Here is a 12,843-nt window from a genome sequence, read left to right on the forward strand (position 1 = left end):
CTTTAGGCCCTACTATCTAAAAATAGTATCACTTTCATGTTCACGAGCTACACTATTCTGGATGCCAACAAATAAGCAATCTAACATTCTGTAACTGGATCGCATTGTCACCAAAGCTTCGCTCAAAATAGTAGAGAAAAAACAAGTTAATTTCATAAGATGTACAACATAACTTTCATATATTTTACGAATCACATTTATATCCTCATGTTATCAAATTGAAGGATCTTTACCTTTAAAATTAAATAAAAGCAGCTACTGGGAAAAGCATCACTACTTAATTCTTTCTACAGAATCTGAAGCAGTTACATGCTAACTGAATCACTGCATATGGCTTTTGTGACATCACATATGATAATTCACAGTTGCACAGCTGGAATAACAGCAGAATGTGGTGTTTCCTGGAATCAAAATAGGATTGACAGTAAGTTAGCAAACATGTTGAGAGCAAAACTTGTAGATTCTAAAGAGAATCTGAGCTTTGGTTACAAGCTGAAATTTCTGCAGCAGGTGGTGAAGCACAGAAGTGAAATATAAATATTAATCATCTGAAAAATTACAATAATTGTAGAGATTCTTATGCAATTTTTCCCATCTTGAGTCATGTAACATCGCCCAGCAAGAGAGTAGACAGATAGCCAGATCTGCAATCTATACTGTTCGAACTGATCACAGGGAAGTGCATAAGAGCAATATTGGATGGTTTACCTTCCAATTTTATCTCCATTGGGAAAACTTTCAGCCAGCTTCCATTAGGAAACTCACTCCAACAATATGGCTGGGCGTGGGGAATATCGATGTACAATCATCCACTTTTGCTTGCTCTATGCTAAAATGGCATTGGATCATAATTGCTACATCTTGTCAAATGCATTTTAGTCATGACAAAAGTACAATATTTTCTTAGAAAAAGATGAATCGCATTTCATATACTGTTTGAAGTTCAGGCACCACACATTTCTCTTTAGTTGAAGAAATCATATGTGTGACCATTTTCACCCCGCCTCTCCAGAAGGCTCTGCATGTATGGGTACCATTCAAAAGGCACCCTCAGATCTCTGATAACTCGCCCATGTTATGACCTGGATAACAAGCATCAACAGAGAGGGAGAAGAATCAGGTCTGAATTTTATACTGTTTTCACCTAAATGCAAGCATTTTCTAGCAGGAGTTATTAGGCAGTAATCAGGGGCAGGAACTGTGACTAGTTTCATACTCCCTAATTCGGGGATCTCACTGAAGCACATTGCTGTTGTCCACACCTGCACCCTGGCTGATATCCTAACTTAGCATAGACCATCACTCGATAAGATGCACAATAATTGATGTTTTTTTGATTGGCATTCATAACCGAAAAGGATGTCAGTGGCCACTGACTATTGGCTAGCTTGTTCACAGGTCAGGCGGATGCTGAAACAAGTTGCTTTTACACTCAGTTTAGTGCATGCTAGTGCTGCCGGTTCTCAACACATGTACAAAAATTATGCAGCCCTCAAAAGTACATTTGCTGGATTTTCCACAGATGTGACTACTGTTTTTAGCGAAACCAGGAGGCAGTGGCACGCATAAACCACTGAACCCAATGTAAAAGCAGCTTATGACTGTAAAGTGTGAAACAGGAAGACTTTATTTAATTGTGCACTGTTGTTAACAAAATACGGCCTTGTGTCAATTAATTAAATATTTTAGCATTTATAATGAATTATTTTTTAAGTCATAACCCAGCAAGTGTCCTTGGTTAAAAATAAATCACCTACTTCTCCAAGATACCAACTCTTCTAATGATTCAAACGTTTAGAATTTTGGCCAAGCCATTCCATCCGGAAAAGAAAGTTTCACCAAACTTCTTTCCAGCCTCTCTGAGGCACTTTCTTCTTTTTCTGCTACTTTCCTAACCCCACTCACACCTTTCTCTCTGAACACACTAATTCTTCCTGTGTTACGTTTCATGGCGCCTTTCAGTATTTTGCTCAGGCAGCCTAGGAGATTAGGCAAACTATTTTAACTTAAGAGGCATCAGAGCCAAGTCCAATCTTGTTCTCAATAGAAGTGGGAATCACTAGATAAATCACTAGAATGACTAGACACTAGACTAGAAGCAGCAACTGCAGCTGATTTTCTCCCGAGATCAAATATAGTGTTTCTATCATCACCCAGGCTGAATTACATCAGCACAGGACAGGGACCAAACCTGGGATTTTCTTGATCTGTGTAACTCAGCTACCCATTTCCCTAACTAGTTCAGTTCTAATTTTTTTTTTAATCCTAACATAATATGCATTGTCTATGGCTTCTTAATTAATAAAAAAAACAGTAAAAGCCTTACTTCTCCACCGCTAGTTTCCAAAGGGAATGCTATAAAAGTATACTGTATTTAACAAATTATAATCCAGGTAATCAATTAATATTTTCTTCCATTTACACTTTTGTTGAGGTAGCAGACCTTCCGTTTATTTTAAAATAAGAAGCCCCAAAATCATTAATAAAAATAACTAGCCTGTTAGGTAATTCCTGCAAAAGAGTTTTGCGCAGCAGTGAACAACATATTTGTGAAAAATATCTGAATAGAGCTGCTGTAATTTCTAACACTGATCTTTAAAGTTGGCAATTTGGAGGGGTCCTGGCCATGACCTGAATTAAGTATTTTCTTTAAAAAATTTTTTAAAAAAGCATAGGTCTTATTTACCACACAATATCTGTGCATTCAGATTTGTTCCAGTTTCAGCTAACAGGAATTTAAAGCTGTTTTAAAATTCAATGTATTTCGAACTGAACCACAGGTCAGAAGCAAAGTGCTCACAGAATGAGGCCAAATTAATTCTGATTCCAATTCAAGTGACCCAAAGTAATGCAACCATATCCGTGCATTCCCAGAAGGAATGTAGTAAAACAGGGAACAGATTATACAAACAAAACTGGATCTGCTCAACCATTTTACAGCTAAAAATAATTTTATTTTAAGCAGACTGAATCTCTCAAGCCCACTATTTCAGTGATTCTTATCCCCTCCAATTTTGTCTCCACTTCTAAAGTTACTGACTCATGCTAGACTAAAGTTCAATAAGGGCAAGCAGCCCTTCAATGCGTTACCCAAATATAAGCCGACAGCAAAAGTCAGAGGCTTTTCAACTGTGAAAGGCTTTATGGCCAAGCCCAATTCCATCCATGCATTGTGCCCAAACATGTGGACTTTATAGTAGGCATTACTAGATTGTAATCAGGAGTTGGGGTAGGACAAACATGCCAAATGGTCACTTTGGTGTCATATTGGAAAGCATCCCAAGGAAGCAAACAATCAAGGAAAGAAGGGGAAAGAACTTACAATGACAATTACAAACAGGAAAGCGGAGTGCAATTGCTTTAATATGAAACACACCACATTAAAACAAGCACATGATTAATTATACCAGCATAATTGACAAATCAAATTTGAGCTGCTGATGGTGGGTTAGATGGAGGGAGAAAGGGGAGAAGAGATGACCTTTCCTACATAAAAAGCTGGCAAAGTTCCTGGATTCATGCATTAAAAGAACTGGCTAAATCCAGTCCATAGGATAAGTGGAGCAATATCAGAATCTGGAGAAGTTAGGATGGATAGGGAAAATATTATGTGGACTGGGAAAAAAAAACTGGCATAAAAACATTGCTTTTAAGTATGAGAAATATATATAGAACAACCACAGTTTCAAAGTTCCAAGTCTCATTTTTAAGATGCAAATAACATTTAATCTATGTTAAAGCATGATTGATGGCTTCACCTACCAAGAACTAGATCAAATCTGAACGTGATCTGTAAAAGTCCTTTGATGAATTCTATTTGTGATAGTGCCTCAGTTCCCTTATATGCTTTGCACAAACTCAAGTTATAAGCTAATAATGATACACTGACGGGCAACCAAATCTCTGTTGAGCAGATTTAACAGAGCTAAGCCCCTATCTCTTCCCTGGCACACAAAAAAAAAGATTTCTGGCTGGATTCAAAACAGCAGTCAGCTATATAAAATAGGCAGATCCCATCAAATCTAACATAGAAATAGCATAACAATGGTAAAAATCAGCATTCCAGTGCGAAAGTAGGCACTATATAGTTGTCACATGAAGGATACTGACAAAGACCACTCAATTAACTCAACATTTTGGACATCTGGATACTTTAACCACAGTCTAAAGCTCTATAATTGGTTCAATTTGTATTGAAATAATTGGCCATTGTTTTTGACCAAGTTGGGTGGGGCAAGGGACAATCTCACACATAAATATAAATTACCAAATCTTTGTCTGCATGTTACTGCTTTCCGTCCAAAAAAAACCTTCTTTGATATGTAACTCTTTGCTGTGGCAATCACGAAATAAGCAGTAAAGCAAAGCAAAATATTCTGCAACATGCATATAGCAAAACAATTTTAACCAAATTATGAGAATGCTTCTTCACTTTGGTTGAGTTGAATTCTTGTTATTACAATACTTCTTGAAAAGGCACAACTCAGAAGGCCAGACCCAATTGTCAACGTTGTGCAAAGTGGAAAGAGATTTTATATTGCAGCTTCAATTAAAGTTCTATTGTGCAGCTTTCCTTATTACTCTAATAGAGTTAATTTTAAAGGGCATTAAAATTAAGCTGTTAAAATAAAAATGCATTTAATTAAAATACACAAGTGCTAAATCATACCCATCAATAAAGCAATGTTTTCCAGTAGCTGCTTTTATTTCTAATAATTCAAACTTTTACAGCAAATCTCATACTCCAAATTTAAATTTTATTTTTAGCACAAATACTATGTAAACTCTTCTCCCTTCATGTCTGGTGATTCTAGTTACAAAATCAATATTCTTCATAAACGATTTAAGGTGTCAGATAAAAGCTAGCAACATTAACAAGTAATAAAACTAACATTTATCTGCATACTACCCATTCAGGAAGATAATTCACAGCATCACTATTGTCTATATTCATTATTCTTCTAAATAATGAAAGAAAAACTCACCTAATTGCTAGCTGCCTGGTTAAAAACGTGAGCGTTTTCAAGATCTGCAAGACACTACTACAGCACTTTGATACTGGGGGGTGTTCTACCGTCAGTCAAAAGAAATTAGTAAGTACCAAATCCATCCCCCTCCACTGGACTAAGTGGTTTTCCGATGCATCCCATTTGCTCTTATCAGTGAACTTGCATCTTGGCAAATAGTGGTTAAATTATTTAGGGCATTCTCTTCCACTAAAAGCTTACTGTAGCAGATGAAGTATTGCTTACTGCATAAAGGCATGAAGCCACTGCTACCTTTAATGAAGTATTAGCTTAGAAACCTGTGCAGATTTTTCATCAATTTTTGCAGCATACATATATTTTTGTAACTGGACAATAATGATTGGCTAAAAACTGTGTTAAATCCCAAGATAAATGGACCAATTGGTTCAATCTCCTAGAAATGTGATTTCAGCAGAGGTTATTTAAGATTATTCTGATGTAAAGACCCCTTACTGCTTCTTCACTAATTGGAGTGCTATTATGATTTCCTTTAATACAATGCTGCAGTCTATGATAGCAGCATGAGCTCAAAAATTTAAAGCATGGAGCCTTATTAAATGTATCAATACCTCAACTATTTACAATGCCTCCTGGGTTGTAATATCTGCATTACAGCGGCACTGGTGACACCTCAGTGTCTGAAAATCTTCTAAATAATTCATGAAATAAAGAAAATCAAGTTTTGAATTTTAAAATTCACAAAAAATCAGATATATTTAAGTTTAAAAATTGAACTTTGCATTAACTGTAGTTGTACTACAATGAGTATGAAATGAGATTACCTAACTATTAGAGATAAAGTCTTACTTGCGCCAACATCCATCCAAAGTGGTGACTGCCTGCAACACTTTTGGCATCAGCACTACCAAAAATGAGGGAACTACTACTTATATTTATATAGCACCTTTAATGTAAAAAAATGTCCCAAGGTGCTTCACAGGAACATAATAACAGAAAATGGGGTGTAAAGGATATAAGGGGTTGGGCATAGCTTGGAGGAGGCGGGGGGGTGACGTTATGGTAGTGGCACTGGACCATTAATTCAGAGGCCCAGGGGACACAGGTTCAAATCCCACCATGGGAGCTGGTGAAATTTAAATTCAATTAATAAATCCGGTATTGAAAGCTAGTCTCAAAATATCATTGAGTGTCGTAAAAACCCATCTGGTTCACTCATGCCCTTTAGGAAAGGAAAACTGACATCCCTATCTGGTCTTCCCTACATGTGACTCCAGACCCACGGCAATATGGTTGACTCTTAACTGCCCTCTGAAATGATCTTGCAAGCCACTCAGTTCAAGGGCAATTAGGGATGGGCAATGTTACGATGCGGCAGGTGGTATTTGCCAGGTTGACCAAACCCACAAGGGAAACTTGGCCATGCTATCACAACGGTTTTGCAATTTGTATTTATCTAGAGAAAATTTGTGCACTGAATTCAGAAGTAATGAGTCCACTAACGCCTTTAGAGATTTTAAAAATTAAATTAAAACATTTATTAACAAAAGAAAATAAAACACATACACGAGATTACAATTATATGGTTAATATTATAATAATTCCCAAAATTATCTAGTTAACCAGGCTCCCAACTACACACCCCTTTTAAGGCAATAGTCCAAAATTTATTTTAAATTTATAGTGACAATCCAGCAAGGTTACCACAAGCACTGACTCGACAGTGGAATTACAAAGGCTATTAACACAACTTTGGTTACTGGACAGCAGACTTCTGCAAAGTGGTTAGAGGTCTTTCCCCAAGTCTGTTTCACACGATGTATCTTTCAGATCTTACACAGCCACCCCTCATAGAGCCTTCCATCCTTCTTTAAATATATTTTTCCTTCTTTGATTTGTAAATCCCATTGTTCCCACATGTCTTTGGAATTTACCTTTTCCAGAATATAAAAATCTTTTATTTTGTTATTATGACCAGCGCTTTTGGGAAAAATCAACATAATAACGTGCCTTATTTATCTTGTTAGGTGTAAAACATCCAACCATGTCTCTTTGAAAACCAAGCACCTCTCCACTTATCTTAAAATGCAAATTTCATTCACACCCCATCTGCTGAGACTTTATCCTAGTTCACTCATTAGCATTTCACATGCCCTTTTACACTAACCTTTTTGATAATTTCAACTTTGCAATCTATCCATCTCTAATTTAATTAAATCAGCCACACAGACAGAGCCATCCACACAGACAGACAAACATAAACCTACTTTACAACACCCCACAATTATATTATGAAAAATATGATAGTTTCGTGACAGCAACAATGCTGGTCTTACCAGCAACACCCATATCCCATGAAAGGAAAAATAGCACCTCTCGCCGCAATCTTTGGGGTGGCTCATCCTGTACTGGACGTCACTTTCACCCAGCTTTCACATATGGTTCCAAGTGGTTATTAGCATGCGACAGCAGCACACCCTGGTAAACCACTTTGAAAGGCAGGCGAAACCAGATGAGGGTAGCCGTCAGGTTTCCTACCATCGGCAACTTAGGGGTTTGTCCACTCTGGCTTAATGTATCGGTCTGCTCCAGGAAATCCCCATCTCAAGTCCAAGGTTTCAGTCCATGACCAGAACCTGTCAGCAGTGGATAAGTTCACTTATCTTGGCAGGACACCCTCTCAAGCTGTCTATATTGACAAGACACATGCAAGATTTACCAAAGCAAGTGTAGCCTTTGGCAAAAGAGTAAGTCTGCCTACCAAACTGCGTAGAGTAATAAATAGCCCTGCCCACTTTTGCTCCACGCATGAGGCTTAGACTGTGTACCAGCATCATGTCAAGAAGTTTTCAGAAGTGGCCTTCAGAAACTTCTGAAGAGGCCTTCAGAAACTTCTGAAGATCAGATGGCAGGCTGAAATATCAGACACTGAGGTGCTCATCCAAGCTGGCATGCCAAGCAACCACACCATATTGAGACAGTCGCAAGTGAATTGGGCTGGTCATGAAACCATAATGCCTGACAATCGCTTACCAAAGTGAATTCTTATGAAGGGCTTGAGGATGGGGTGCACTCTCTTGGTGGTCAAGGGAAGAGCTACAAGTACAGTCTGAATGCTTCACTTACGAGTTTTGATATCAATTTTGAATCCTGAGCGAAGCTCACCCAGGAATGCTGCACGTGGCAAAAATAAAAAAATGTTGTGGCCTCCTTCGAAGGCAAGCGCATATCAGGGGCAGTGGGAAAATGCAAGAAGAGGAAATACCAAGCCAAAACACATGCAAAATTCAATCGCCTGTGGTACCCCGTCCTATTTGCAGCAGATGTTTCAGGGCGAAAATCGGTCGTAGCAGTCACCTGAGCCCCACCAAACACCCCAGGTGAAGAACATGGTCACTTTCACCTTGAAGGACAAACATGAAGACAAAGCAAAATATGATAACGAGCCCCATAAGGAGATATTAGGTCAGGTGGCAAAAAGAGGTAGGTTTTAAGCAGTGTCTTAAAGGAGGAAAGCGAGGTAGAGAAGTGGAGAGGTTTAGGAAGGGTATTCAAGACCTTAGGGCCTATGCAATTGAAGGCGTGGTCATCAATTGTGCAGCGATTAAAATAGGAATGCTCAAGGGGCCAGAATTAGAAGAGCACAGCTATCTCAGAGGGTTGTGGGGCTGAAGGATATGAGAGAGATAAAGAGGAGTGAGGCCATGGAGGGATTTGAAAACAAGGATGAGAATTTTAAAATTTTTAGGTTTATAGATGGCGATCAGGCTGATGTGATTGCAAAATTACTGCCGTTTCTTCACACTGGGTCTCCATTCCCTTTGCATCAAACACAATTTTCTGTGGCTGGGGAGCGCCAACAGTGGAACTGACCACTACAAACAGGTGGAAGCTAAATTTTTGTTGCAAGGAGTTCTCTGTGATTTGGTGACACTTTCATGTGCACATCTGTTTCAAATGATGTCAATGTCAACGGCCTTCACGATTTGCTAAAGAAATCAGCTGCAAATGGTAGTTAATTTAAAGGGCATTCTACACTGTTAATCATTACTTTTTGTTTGCCACCTGTTCATTCCTCCTCCCTTCAATCATCACTGGCACCACTGGATTTCCCAATGGGGAATCCCCTAATTTGCAGTGTTCAGAAGAGAAGGACTATAGAATACTATCAGGTAGGCCAGATTGCACAAGAGGTGCACTGTACCCACATCTGCAGAAAGAAATAAACATTTCTGTCTTTGACAAACAATTAACACACATGGAGACTCCTAATCCTAAAGAAAGCTAGTCCAGCACAACAAGGTATATCAACATCTGACTATCTACAATGTTGGACACTTTCTCAGTGCCACATCCATCACAATGTCAAGCTTTCAGCAACACAACATGAAAAATCATTAACCACTGAGATCAATGTACTGAACGATCACATGATTCAGGACACTAGCATCCATATCTGTAAACCCTGGAACTTCTAATGGCCTCCACAGTTTCCAGGTCATCAGAAAGTCAATTACGGAGCTGTGCCATCTGCTTTAGGGGCAAATGTAGTTAATATGCAGCATAGTTGACACCTCCAGTGACAGCAGCAACAGTTAGCTGAGCCATGAATCTTGACATCGCCTGCTTGCAAGCACGTTGCAATGCTGAGCTATGTGAATGGTGTTGTAGAATAATAGTGCATCTCTCCTTGTAATACCTTCATAAATTACCACCTCTAATTCAGCAATGAAACAGGGGGTCAAGTACTGAAAATGTGTCATTTGCTATGCCTTGCATTTCCTTTCCGTTCATTTTTGCCCATTTCTTTATCCATTTGGCCCTATAGCTTCACAAAAGGTTGCTAATTGCTAGAAATGCCTTTTCAATCATTCCTAAAGCTAAGGATTTTTGTCCCCCTATTCTGATAAATAATTTTAATTTTCCACTCCTACCACTGGTCTATATCTGAAACTATACATGGGGCAGAATTTTCAATTTGACGTGCGGGGGGCAGGCCCCCACGTCCGCGTGTAAAATGACGCGCAGTGACGTCGAGCAAGCATCCCGATTTCGCTGGGCGGGCACGCAATGAAATCCGATGCACGCCCGCCATTAATTAACAGGTCAGTCAAGGACCTTTAGTCTTCAATTGACGCCGATTTTTAGGCGCCCATGCAATCTTCGGGTCGGCGCATGGGCGCAACGGGCAAGCGGGTAGAGACTTTTCTATGAACCTCATCCACGGGCGGGATAAGGGGGCTCAGTGGGGTCGTCAACCTGCCTTGTGGAGTATTTATTGGAGAAAGTATTTTAAACTTGCCTGTGTGATCTGCAGCAGTTCAGAACACATTCCAGCAGCTTTTTGTGTACTTTTAACCTTCAGGTCAGCACTCTGCAGTCAGGAATCTTTTGCGGGCTTGTAGCTTTTGGGAAGCCTTCCCTTAGCCTGGGTATGGGATCTGACATGTCCACTGGAAGCAGCTCCTCTGAGGAGGAAGGGAGGGCTAGGAGGAGGAGGAGGCCAGGAGTGCACATTCAGCCTTCAGGGGAGCCACCTTTGGGAGTACAGGTGCAGGCACAAGGGGCGCAGGGCAAAGAAGTGGTCCAAGGTGGAAGGGGCTGCAGAAGACGCCACTATCCTGCTACCAGGGTATACAGGCGGCAAAGCAGTTACCTCAATATCTCTGAGGTGCAGTGCCGAAGGAGGCTCCGACTGTCAAGGGAGACAGTCAACTATATCTGTCAGATGATTGGCTCTGAGATCTCCCCTAACTGTGTGGGCGGACACCCCATGCCAGTAGCTCTGAAGGCCACAGCTGCCCTTAACTTTTATGCCTCTGGCTTCTTCCAGGGCTCGGTGGGTGATCTTTGCGGTGTCTCCCAAACAGCTATCCACACTTGTGTCAAGCAGATCACAGACGCTCTGTTCAGACGTGCATTGACCTTCATCCACTTCTACTGGGACCAGGCAAGCCAGGCACAACGAGCCAGAGGCTTCGAAGCCATTGCTGGCTTCCCCCATGTCCAGGGTGCAATAGACTGTACACATGTGGCCATCAGGTGCCAGCAGGTGAGCTGGTGCCTTCGTCAACAGGAAGGGCTTCCACTCCATGAATGTGTAGATAGTGTGTGACCACAGGATGCTGATTCTACAAGTCTGTGCAAGGTACCCAGGCAGCTCCCACAATGCCTACATCCTCAGACACTCCCAGGTGCCGGGTCTCTTCAGCGCTCCAACCCAGCTTGATGGCTGGCTGCTGGGTGACAAGAGTTATCCCCTCAGAAGATGGCTCGTGATGCCTCTCCGCCATCCAAGATCAGAAGCTGAGCAGCGGTGCAATAGGAGCCATGCCTCCACAAGGGCTGAGGTGGAGAGAGCCATTGGTCTTCTTAAGATGCGCTTCTGATGCCTGGACCGCTCAGGAGGTGCACGCCAGTACCCCCCAGATTGTGTCTTGCTGATAGTGGTTGCATGCTGTGCTCTACACAATCTTGCGCTGGAAAGGGGGGACGCGGTGGATGATGAAGACGTTGATGCAGTGTCTGCGGCTGCACATGATGAGTCCAGCACTGATTCTGAGGATGAGCATGTATAGGGAAATGCTGAGGGGTAGACGCTGACCCGGGACTACACCAAGGAGGCAGGGACACCCGGGAGGCTTCAATCCAATGAACCTTCAGCCAGCACAACACAAATGGATCAGCAGGACCAGCCTTGCCTGGTGTATCCATACTCGACACATAAGTGCAAAATTTGCCAGGTCATCAGCAGGAACTAAGGGCCTTGTACATAAATTTGAATGTCCAAACAAACACTCATGACAGTTTCCTTAAACATATATATGCAGAACAAATGAGCCACCCTCAGCCATGGTCACACATCTGAGTTTTAATTTTCAAATCAAAAGCTCTCCCAATTATTAAACAATACTGTAATCAAGCAAAAAGAAATCCTAAGGACCTAATCTCGGACCAACACAAAAGCATCAGTGAGAAACCCGTGGTGTGCCTAATGTGCCTTACGTGCTGCCCCATCGCTTGGAGTGGCACCTGAGACAGCCTGCTGGCTCTGCTGTCCTGTTGGCCTTGATGATCTTGGCAGTCATCCTCTGGCCCGTGAAGCCTGTGCTGGGCCCGCCTGGGAGGGATCTGTCAGTTCCACAGCTGCCATCTCCCAAGTCATCGCAGCTTCACTGGATGATATGGTCACTGGGAGAGGGGCGGAGGAGCTGGTGCCCTACTGACTTTGGCTGACCTACCCTGCAGCCTGCCCTGCTCCTATGGCAGACTCTGCAGCCTGGCCTGCTCCGTTGCCCTTCCCTCCAGCCTGGCCTGCTCACCCGACCCCCTGTGTTGTGCCTTCGAACTGGCCATTGTCAGCAGCCTACAAAAGGCTGCCAGGCCTTCTTTTAAACAGACTGCTGGATCGCCATTGGACTGGTGGTCTGTGCACGCCCGCCACAGCCTGCACACTCCCGCTATCCACGGAAGTCGGCAAGCGGGCCTTAATTGGCCCGTCCGTCTAAAATGGCGGCGCAAACCCGATTATGGGCGGCGATCAGGTCCGCACCCGCCCACGCCCGCTCTCCTCCCCACCACAACGGAAAATTCTGCCCGTGATTACAATAACAAGCTAACCTCTGAAAATTGAGTGCAAACAACCTGAGACTCATTTCAAACCAACAGGTTATATGAACTTCACCCAAATCAGAAAATGTAAGTTCTAGCAGGAATTTACAAATTAAAAAAAAAAGACAATGTGTTCATCTCACTGAAGATATTATTTGTACTGAAGAGAAATCTCAATTAACAATGTGACTCCCTGCTATTTCATACCCCATAAACAGTTATCTTCATTGAATATCTGACCATTTGG

The 12,843-nt window shown here is 41.7% G+C and overlaps 1 protein-coding gene across 3 annotated transcripts in view; it reads right to left on the reverse strand.

Moving 5' to 3' along the window:
* Nucleotides 1–12,843, reverse strand: part of kcnab2a (potassium voltage-gated channel subfamily A regulatory beta subunit 2a) — a 285,811-nt gene that overhangs the window by 160,899 nt on the left and 112,069 nt on the right. The window lies entirely within an intron of this gene.

The sequence above is a fragment of the Cetorhinus maximus genome, chromosome 15, assembly GCF_964194155.1.
Source record: "Cetorhinus maximus chromosome 15, sCetMax3.hap1.1, whole genome shotgun sequence".
Taxonomy (NCBI): domain Eukaryota; kingdom Metazoa; phylum Chordata; class Chondrichthyes; order Lamniformes; family Cetorhinidae; genus Cetorhinus; species Cetorhinus maximus.